The following is an 11,520-nucleotide window of genomic DNA, read 5'->3' on the forward strand; positions in this document are numbered from 1 at the left end:
CTATTGTTCCAGAGCAATTAGTAACTGTGCCCCTTTCACTCACAAAATGTTCTAATTTCCTGTGGAAACAGAAGAATGGTGTGACCCCTCTACCAGTCATCAATATTCTTTACAAAGAAGAAAGACATTTTTGATTTATGATTTAGAGAGATGATTTGCAAGGCCCTGGAAAGAGTGAAATTGATCAAGAAAGTTTTAGGGTTGACTGCAGAGATTCATGGGAGAAATTTTGAGATACTGAATTGTAATAGGAATAAGATGAAAGGTACAGATTGTAGATACCTAACCACATTTGTTGACTGGCTAGATGTAAAGAATGAAGGAGAGGAAAGAGGCAGCCCTGTCTCCTAGATGTTTTATGTAGGTGACTAGGTGGTTGTTAGATCTGAAATTGAGGTAGAGAACATCTTCCCTGTCATCTGTTTTCGGTTTATTATTGGTGATGGGTTTGGAGTGAGTGATAAAACCCATCTTAAAGGATATATACTTTGTATGAATAAAATGAGACTTCTTGGATTTTATATAGAAATTAATGCTAAAAATAAAGTAGAATAAGTATAAGAAATGAGGTGGATTTGATAGGGTACAAAGAAAGCAGCTTTATTCTTCATTCCCACTATATTCTCTGACCTGAAATTTCAGGTTGGTCCTCAAAGCTTTCCCAGTAATTTCCAAGGTTTCGACAAACGTCGTCATTAAAAATGCCCAGTCCACACACAGCTGCGCTTGGGCGTCCTTTCTCTCTCTGACTCCATTTTCTCTGCAGCCGGGGGCCGGGGTCTCCTGTGGGGTGCCCAGCGGTACCCCACATCTCCCTACAGGGCCAGGATGAACCCCGGGGAGAGCCAGGAGCGGGGGAGATGGGCAGGGATTGGGACGGGGGAAGCAGCACACCCAGCGAGTTTGGGAGGGAAGTAACCAGGTGGGGTCGGGGGTGGGGGCTTGGATTGGTGGGTGGGGAGCCTGAGGATCCTGGCGAACCTCTGGGCGGCGGAGACCCTGGTGGGGGTAGCGGGGTGTGGGGAGGTCACGGGGACATTCTGCAGCAGGTAGGGACCATCACCGACCACAGCCTGGACGAGCGAGGCCCAGGCCAAGAAACACGTCCTAAACTGCCACCAAATGAAGCCTGCTCTCATTAACGTCCTTCGTGAAATCGAGGAGAAAACCGCCCTCAGCATTCGAAACTCCCAAGAGGAAGAGCCTGTGGACCTACAGCTGATGCACTTGGACACCATGCTTCTGGCAGAGGGTGTGGCTGACCCCGAGAAAGGGGATGGCTCAGGGTCAGCAGCTGCCACCACTGCAGCCTCCTGGGGAGGTGTGTCCCCTAACAACCCCATTGAACACTTGGAATATCACAGCAAACTTGCCCAGGTCCGCCACATGTACCACTCGGAGCTGGAGAAGTATGAGAAGGCACAAAGCAAGTTCACAGCCCATGTCCTGAAACTGCTGAGGGAGCAAAGCCGCACGCAGTTCATAGCACCCAAGGAGACGGAGCACATGGTGAGCGCCATCCACCGGAAGTTCAGCGCCATCCAGAGGCAACTCAAGCAGAGCCCCTGCAAGGCGGCCATGATCCTGCATTCCGGTTCCTGGATGCCAGACGAAAAAACCGTAACTTCAGCAAACAGGCCACTGAGGTCCCGAATGAGTATTTCTACTCCCACCTGAGTAACTCATATCCTAGTGACGAGGCTAAGGAGGAGCTTGCCAAGAAGTGTGGGATCACTGCCTCTCAGGTCCCCAACTGGTTTGGCAACAAGCAGATGTGCTATAAGAAAAATACTGGAAAGTTCCAAGAGGAGGCAAACATCTAGGCCATCAAGACCGCTGGTGAAGCCATCTGGCACTGAGCTTTTGTTTGTTGGAAGATTTTAAATCACAGTTTCAATTTCATTACTTGTGATTGGTCTGTTCATATTTTCTGTTTCTCCCTGGTTCAGTCTTGGAAGGTTATACCTTTCTAAGAATTTGTCCATTTCTTCCAGGTTGTCCATTTTATTGGCATAGAGTTGCTTGTAGTAGTCTCTTAGGATGCTTTGTATTTCTGCGGTGTCTGTTGTAACTTCTCCTTTTTCACTTCTAATTTTATTGATTTGAGTCCTCTCCCTCTTTTTCTTGTTGAGTCTGGCTAATGGTTTATCAATTTTGTTTATCTTCTCAAAGAAGCAGCTTTTAGTTTTATTGATCTTTGCTATTGTTTTCTTTGTTTCTATTTCATTTATTTCTGCTCTGATCTTTATGATTTCTTTCCTTCTGCTAACTTTGGGCTTTCTTTGTTCTTCTTTCTCTAGTTCCTTTAGGTATAAAGTTAGATTGTTTATTTGAGATTTTTCTTGTTTCTTGAGGTAGGTAGCTATAAACTTCCCTCTTAGAACTGCTTTTGCTGCACCCCATAGGTTTTGGATCATCGTGTTTTCATTGTCATTTGTCTCTAGGTATTTTTTGATTTCCTCTTTGATTTCTTCAGTGATCTCTTGGTTATTTAGTAATGTATTCTTTAGCCTCCATGTGTCTGTGTTTTTTACGTTTTTTTCCCTGTAATTGATTTCTAATCTCATAGCATTGTGGTCAGAAAAGGTGCTTGATATGATTTCAATTCTCTTAAATTTACTGAGGCTTGATTTGTGACCCAAGATGTGATATATCCTGGAGAATGTTCCATGCGCACTTAGGAAGAAAGTGTAATCTGCTGTTTTTGGATGGAATGTCCTATAAATATCAATTAAATCTATCTGATCTATTGTGTCATTTAAAGCTTGTGTTTCCTTATTAATTTTCTGTTTGGATGATCTGTCCATTGGTGTAAGTGAGGTGTTAAAGTCCCCCCTATTATTGTGTTACTGTTTTAGAACTGTTAGCAGTTGCCTTATGTACTAAGGTGCTCCTATGTTGGGTGCATATATATTTATAATTGTTGTATCTTCTTCTTGGATTGATCCCTTGATCATTATGTAGTGTCCTTCCTTGTCTCTTGTAACATTCTTTATTTTAAAGTCTATTTTATCTGATATGAGTATTGCTACTCCAGCTTTCTTTTGATTTCCATTTGCATGGAATATATGTTTCCATCCCCTCACTTTCAGTCTGTATGTGTCTCAAGGTCTGAAGTGGATCTCTTGTAGACAACATATATATGGGTCTTGTTTTTGTATCCATTCAGCAAGCCTGTGTCTTTTGGTTGGAGCATTTATTCCATTCAAGTTTAAGGTAATTATCGATATGTATGTTCCTATGCCCATTTTCTTAATTGTTTTGGGTTTGGTTTTGTAGATCCTTTTCTTCTCTTGTGTTTCCCACTTAGAGAATTTCCTTTAGCATCTGTTGTAGAGCTGGTTTGGTGGTGCTGAATTCTCTTAGCTTTTGTTCATCTGTAAAGCTTTTGATTTCTCCATCGAATCTGAATGAGGTCCTTGCTGGGTAGAATAATTTTGGTTGTAGTTTCTTCCCTTTCATCACTTTAAGTATATCATGCCACTCCCTTCTGGCTTGTAGAGTTTCTGCTGAGAAATCAGCTGTTAACCTTATGGGAGTTCCCTTTTATGTTATTTGTCATTTTTCCCTTGCTGCTTTCAATAATTTTTCTTTGTTTTTAATTTTTGCCCATTTGATTACTATGTGTCTCGGCATGTTTCTCCTTGGGTTTATCCTATATGGGAGTCTCAGCAATTCCTGGACTTGGGTGGCTATTTCCTTTCCCATGTTAGGGAAGTTTTTGACTATAATCTCTTCAAATATTTTCTCGGGTCGTTTCTCTCTCTCTTCTCCTTCTGGGACCCCTGTAATGTGAATGTTGTGTTTAATGTTGTCCCGGAGGTCTCTTAGGCTGTCTTCATTTCTTTTCATTCTTTTTTCTTTATTCTGTTCCACAGCAGTGAATTCCACCATTCTGTCTTCCAGGTCACTTATCCATTCTTCTGCCTCAGTTATTCTGCTATTGATTCCTTCTAGTGTATTTTTCATTTCAGTTATTGTATTGTTTATCTCTGTTTGTTCTTTAATTCTTCTAGATCTTTGTTAAATATTTCTTGCATCTTCTCAATCTTTGCCTCCATTCTTCTTCCGAGGTCCTGGATCATCTTCACTATTGTTATTCTGAATTCTTTTTCTGGAAGATTGCCTATGTCCATTTCATTTAGTTGTTTTTTGGGGGTTTTATCTTGTTCCTTCATCTGGTACATAGCCCTCTGCCTTTTCATCTTGTCTATCTTTCTGTGAATGTGGTTTTTGTTACACAGGCTGCAGGATTGTAGTTCTTCTTGCTTCTTCTGTCTGCCCTCTGGTCGCTGAGGCTATCTCCAGACAGCTTTATTACCTCAAAGGCATCTCATCTTAAACCAATAGCATCGCTTGGTGGAAAAAAAAAGTCCAGATCATAGTTTCATAGTGTTAATACTCATCCAACTTAAATTTGCTCTATACCGGGTTGGGCCAACTTATACTCAAAGTCTGCAGCGAGCTGGCTGAGCTAACGGTGAGAATGGGAAAAGGGACTGGGGGCACCCTTAATTTCTCTCCTCTTCCCCCAACTTATTCTTCTTCACATCTTCCTCTACTATGTTGATTCTTGGTCCTCCAGGGATGGGCAGAAGAGCAAAGTGAAATTAGGGCAGACAGAGTGTTGCATGAGATAATTGTAAGTTTTACCAGGGTTCTCTGGATGAAGAATACTTCTACATTATGGAATCTTTTGTCTTTTGGAGTACTTTTGCAGGTTCCCTGGAGCTTACCACCTCTAGGGTTCTGTAAGTATAGTTTGCTGATAAAGGCAGTGCTCCCTCTGTCTGCTTAGACCTCCCCTCAGTGCCTACTTTCCAGTAGAGTCTTCACAGTTACATGAAACCCATTTGAGTAAAGCCCATTTTAAGACTCCCTAACAAAGACATGAGGGACAAAACATCTTGTCTACCATGGTGGGAATGTGACTCATTCCTATAAGAGAATACTATCTTCATTCTGCTACCATATGTCTCTCTAGCCAGCCTCACTCTTATAGAATTTTTCTGACCTGAGCCCCTATATTCCTCAAAGTCTAGAGGAATCTCATAATCTCTGAGTGTGGTTCCTTGAAGTCCTTCTGTTTGATTAGAGAAGGACATGGAGGAAGGCAGAGAAGATGCCCTAGTCTTCCAATATGTCCCTCCTTAAAAGAATTCTCTACAGTCTGCTTGATGGATTTCCTACCTTCCCCTCATACATTCTTCACCTAAGTAATGAGCCCATGGCTGCTAGTCTGGTTTCTTTATTTCTTAGCATATCTTGCGTAGATATCTGATCTGGAATCTATTTTTTTCTGTTTTTTTGAGTCTAAGCCTAAAAACCTTTAAGACAATAAGGAAATTTGCATTTAATAGTCAGATATATTTCCTAATGTGTCAATTGTATAGGCTACTGAACTAAAATAATAAACATAAACTAAATTATATTTAAGAATAAGAAAAAAGATGAAAAATATTTAAAAAATATTTAAACATATTTTTATTAAGTGTAAAAACTATTTTATCACAGTAAAAATATTAATACCTTCTTACTGAATATAACATGATTGATTTTTTAAAAAATATTTTGAAAATCTGAATATAGTCTCCATGTTACAGTGACCAAATATCTGGATTTTAAGTTCAGTTTATTTTTATAGGTGATATTAATGACTTTTGTGACTGAAAGATAGTAACTCTCAATAGTACACAGGTATAAGGAGAAGTACATGATTTGTTTTGTTTACTATATTACTCAATCATGATGCATACTTTTTAATCACATCTACTAATTATGGAACGATTTTTATTGAATTTTTATCTGTAACATTTCTATGTTTGGTTATATAGCTCAGTTTTTCTCAAACAAATTGGAAAGGCTTATAATTCAGTGTATTTTAACACATGGGTTCAAGATATGCTGAAACTTTTTCTTGAGCATAGATTAGAAAATTCTGTTTCCATTTTTAGTGTGCACATATGAAAGTTTATTTGGTAACAAAATCACAAAATGATCAAAACACTTCCAAGCATTCGTTTTCTAAATACTTTTTCCTTGTATACGTTTTTTTAATAATGGTGATTTTCTCACTCCCTGTTAAAGCAGAAAGTGACTCAAAGGGAAAGATTAAGTGGTCATTTTTCAAAATTATTTTATAAGCTGCATAGTTTTGACAGCCAGCCATCATTAAAAAAAATGGTTTTCTCTCTTTAAAAAAAAAATATATATATATATATTTATTTATTTATTTATTTTTGGCTGTGTTGGGTCTTTGTTTCTGTGCGAGGGCTTTCTCTAGTTGCGGCGAGCGGGGGCCACTCTTCATTGCGGTGCATGGGCCTCTCTTGTTGAGGAGCACAGACTCCATACGTGCAGGCTCAGTATTTGTGGCTCACTGGTCCAGTTGCTCCGCGGCATGTGGGATCTGCCCAGACCAGGGCTCGAACCTGTGTCCCCTGCACTGGCAGGCAGATTCTCAACCACTGCACCACCAGGGAAGCCCTTGTCTCTTTTAATAGCTGTTTTTTTAAAAAAAGGTGAATACTTTTTTTCACTCTGCATTTGATTTACCTATTTATTCATTTATTTATTTTTACAGTGAGCTGACCAGTGAACCTCACTTAATACAAAAGATTCTCATAGCTTCTCTGTCATTCAAAGTATGTCTTTGTTATTGTTATTGTTATCCTCCTTGAACTGTCTGTAGCACCTGTTATTATTCTAATTTCAACTTATTTGCTTTAATAGCTTCCCTGCTAAGACTCATTGAATAGATTTCCAAGTGTAGTGATAGCTTTTCAGCTTTACTCCACAGTAGCTCTCTTTTTCTGTCTATCTTGCTCTCAATTCCAGTCCGATAAACTGCTCCATTAGTGGTTGTCCTTGCAGTTAAAATTTTTCTTCCCCACTTAAAGCTTTTTTCCCCTTCACTTACTACTGTTGAGGACATGCTTTTTGGATACATTGTTTCTTTTCTAGCTGCTTTAGTTGTTATTTTTATATGTGAAATGCTAGCTAGCAAATGTATATGTAAACCAAAAAAAGGCTGGAAAAATGTATTTTATTTATTCAGCTGTATAACAAAAATGACTTAGTTTGTCCTAATATGTATTTCTTCATAGTTTCAGCAACATTTTCAATGCATGTGACGACACTATTTGCAAACAAAATAATGCATTTTAATTTGTTGCCAAATCATTTGCCACAAAATATCTCAGTCATTTTTACTGTGTCAGGAAAAACGAATGTTTCCTCAAAGGGAAAATTTTTGTCTTTCATAAGGAAAAGACTTCAGAGGAGACTCTGCTTACTTTAAAAATATCTTGCTGGGCTTCCCTGGTGGTGCCGTGGTTGAGAGTCCGCCTGCCGATGCAGGGGACACGGGTTCGTGCCCTGGTCCGGGAGGATCCCACATGCCGCGGAGCGGCTGGGCCCGTGAGCCATGGCCGCTGAGCCTGCGCTTCCGGAGCCTGTGCTCTGCAACGGGAGAGACCACAACAGTGAGAGACCACAACAGTGAGAGGCCCGCATACCGCAAAAAAAAAAAAAAAAATCTTGCTAATTGTGATGGCTTTATTTTAACATTAATACTCATATCTCAAGACAACATAAACACTGATGAAGCAAATTTCATCTATATTTCCAATGACCCCTGGAAAATTCCAAAATTTTCACCAATTTCTTATTAGACCTGATGATTTTTTTAAACCTAGTATTGTGGGTAAGGAAAAGTGTGTTGTTAATGAACAGTAGACCGAGTGTTGGCTTACCCATGTTTTTTTGCCTACTTGGGCTTAGATTATTAGTATTGTCTTAAATTTGTGGTTTATGTGCAGTGATCTTTTAAAACTATACCATCAGTTTAGGGAAGTTACTTTGTTCAGAACTTTAGAACATAGTTCATAAATTCATTTAGCATGGCTCACATAAACATCTGTGTTTCAATATGAGGAAAATGAACAAAAGAGTGAGGGTGTTTCCACCAGTCTCCTGTAGAACTTTACACTTCCCTCAGGATAGCATCACAGTACATCAAACCCTATGGTCTGCCCTGCAGACCTGATGAAAGACCAGAGTCATTCCACATATTCGATATTACTAAAACCTTTAAAAGATTTTTGGATTATATTCTCTAATATTTTCTTTGTACTCACCAGCAAATGTTTGCACATCTTGTGGTGTCTTAGTCTGATCAGGTTGTATAACAAAATACCATGGGCTGGGTGGCTTATAAACAACAGATATCTGTTTCTCACAAGTTCTGGAAGCTGGGAAGTCCAAGATCGAGGCACCAGCATGGTCACACTCTGGTGAAGGCCCCCTTCCTTGTCCATAGCCAGCACCGTTATGCAGTGTCTTTACATGGTGGAAGGTCTAGGGATCTCTGTGAGGTCTTTTCTATAAAAACACTAATCTCATTCATGATGATTCCGCTCTCATGACCTAAGTACCTCCCCAATGCTCCACCTCCTAATACCATAATCTTTGGGGCTTAGGATTTCAACATATGAATTTTGGGTGGCACGCCATATTCAAACCATAGCAGCTGATGTACACACGTCACACTTTTAAGAATTTTGTTCTAGATCAAATTCCTCCAAAGATGGGGACCTCACCTCCAAACAAGAAAATTATTCTAACAACTCTGACAAGTTATAAATGCCAGAAATTCCATCATCATACGGATCCAAAATCTATTTACTCATAACTTTCAACCACTAGTCCTATGTCAGCCAAAGGAGGCAGACACAGAACAAGCGCTTTTAATATTTCATTATTCTCTAATGCACAACATGTGGGTTACCAAATGATTTGTATGGTTAAAACAGTTATCACCCTCATCTAAGCAGAAATTGCTTTCATGTATTTCCAAAATAATTGTCTAATAGAGTTTAAATGATATCTAGTATTAAATGACAATTTGTTCACAAACTCTGTTTCATCACGTAATTCACAAGTACAGAAATTCTGTAATTCTCCTGAATAGTTCTTCTGAACTGACCCACAGATATTCTGAAACTTACATCTCTTTAGCTCTTTTGATTCAGTTGGAAAGAACTTACTTCCTCTCTGTACAGATAGTGCTCTTACTAAAAATTGTCCCTTCATTTCCATGGAATGAACTGATGCTGTCTTTGAGGTGAAGGTTTGCTCTTGTGCCATTTTAATGTTAAACTGAGATCAGGGAAGAGGCTCTGCTGGAAGATTTCACTATGAATGCCATACCAAAGGCGATAACGCAACATATCATCTAGAAAAGTCCCCAAAGTGGCCTCCGTGCAATGACAGACACAATCTGACAGGAGACTGTCACTTCTGGTGGTGTGATTTTAGCCTCTGAACAATAAATATGAGAACAGTGAAAGGTGCACAGTCAAAAATCCCACACACTCCCCAAATGTAATTCTAGAGTTAGCTGTGTTAGAGATGGTCCTGATTTGTTTGGGCCTTATAGTCTTCAAAGCAAAGATTATTTATCTTAAGAGGTTTTTGTTTGTTTGTTTTTGTTTTGTTTCCTTTCTTGATGACAAATTCTCAGAACATGGACTCTTAGCCAGTGGCCTGATAGTGAATTCACCGGTGGGGTTTCAACTGCCGTTAAACAAAGAGTCTGTTTACATTTCACAGCAAGGTCACATAAACAGTTTCTTCTAGTTGTGATCATACATCTTTTGCCCATTAACATAAAATTAGATGACCTTATAAAATACCCCCAAATTGGACACTGTTAAGAGTAAAAGTGTATGCTGATAACAATCATGGTAAGACAAGAGGCATAGACCAGGACCATCCCAGGAAAACCTGGCTATCTGATCATTCTGTGTAAAGTGTGTGATGGCCATCAAGACACAGCCAGTGAACCCCGGGCTTTCCACAGAAGTGTTCCCCTAATCTGACTACATCAGAATCCCAGGGCTGGTTATTAAAAATGTTGATGCCCTGTCCTTACTTCCTAGATGGTTGGATTGCCCATATTTTTAGGTCCCTGGGTGATTCTGATGATGACAGTGATCAACTCCAAACTATTATAAGCTTCTTCCCTCTGAAATTTCTCTACATTGTTTCTCACAGTGGAATTGCCATATACACACAGCCTATTCATCCTCTACATATATTTTTAAATCTAAGATACATATTTTCCATATTTTAACATCTTGAAAATATGGATATACCCTACAGTTGTTGGCAGGGGAAATTTTTCCCCTAAACCTCTTGGTTCTTTTGACTGATCTAATAATTAAATTGATACAAGATAGATTAACAGGGAAAAATTTAATTTAATACGTACAGAGGTCTCACAGATTTAGGACCCAAGAAGCAACAAAAGCAGGTTGTTTATATACCTGTTACACAAAGAAACAATAAATTTGTGAGCACTGACAAGACAAAGAAACTTAGGCTTGTGTACTAGTTAGGGAACAAAATATGCAGAGTTTATTTACACAGTCTTCTCGACCCTGAACTCCCTATATCTGGTGATAAGGATGTCTCTCTACCTCCTAGTACAGGGATGGTACCTGGGAGATTTATTTCCTGCTTTCAGGGTGACAGAGTGGAGGGTCAGAGTGTCCTTCTTGCAGTGGCTGTTCCCTAAGTAACTTTAATTCAAAATAATCAATATGCCACTTTGGCATATTTTGGGGCAGCCTACCCTTAACCCCCATCATGATCAATGATATCTTGAAATCAGGATATAATTTTTATTGCCTGTGCGTTCATAGACTTTGCTTGTTTTTTTTTGGAGGCATGACTGGACAACTGTTGACGTTTCAGTGAATAAGCCATTTGAAGATAAAATGAAGAAATAATGTAAGACCTAGTTGTTATCTGAGAATTTTCTGTTGACACCTTCAGGTACAAGTAAGAAAACAGAAGCATCAATTTTTACATAATAGGTGTCAGCAAATTTGGAAAAAATTCCTGGAGGCAATACTGGTGGGGAGTGGGGGGCACTTTTAAGAAAATATTTCATTACCAGTGAATTTGGTGGCACAGGATGATACCCTGTAAGAAAATTCAGCCACTGATGGCTCAGAGTTGAAGAACGATTCAGAATAATTGGATACGGGGTGAAGAAATTTTAAGAATTTCTTAAAACGATTGTTTACATTAAATTTTCCTTTTTGTGTATAAGAGTGCTATGATAAAAATCTAAGTGCGGATTAATCTAAAAGAGTTCTTTCAATTAAAAGTGACAAATTCAACGTGATAAAAAACACGATATTATTTATGTGGCAGAAGTTTTAACTTCTCAGTGGTACATAAGAAACACTGTATTATAATTGACAATGTCTGAGACTTGATGATACATGGTTTCTGCACTAGTCAAAAAGAAAAAAATAAGTTAAATCCTTTAGGAATTTTGCTGACTATTTCACTGAGGCAGCATGTGCCTCAGAGTGAGGGTATATCAAGGAACATTAATATCAGTTCATCTCAGTTTCTCCGTACCTCTAATAATATGAACATTTCCTCACAAAGTGTGTGAATTCAGTGTTGAAGCTTTTTAAAATATGTTGCTCTAAAAGTAATTAT

At 38.9% G+C, this 11,520-nt stretch overlaps 1 pseudogene across 1 annotated transcript; it reads left to right on the plus strand.

Annotated features, from left to right (window-relative positions):
- Nucleotides 1-860: 860 nt before the first annotated feature.
- Nucleotides 861-1,823, plus strand: LOC309819901 (pre-B-cell leukemia transcription factor 2-like; annotated as a pseudogene). Its single transcript has one exon. The product of its transcript is annotated as a pre-B-cell leukemia transcription factor 2-like (transcript).
- Nucleotides 1,824-11,520: the final 9,697 nt, after the last annotated feature.

The sequence above is a fragment of the Grampus griseus genome, assembly GCF_964374135.1.
Source record: "Grampus griseus genome assembly, chromosome: 3".
Classification (NCBI taxonomy): Eukaryota; Metazoa; Chordata; class Mammalia; order Artiodactyla; family Delphinidae; genus Grampus; species Grampus griseus.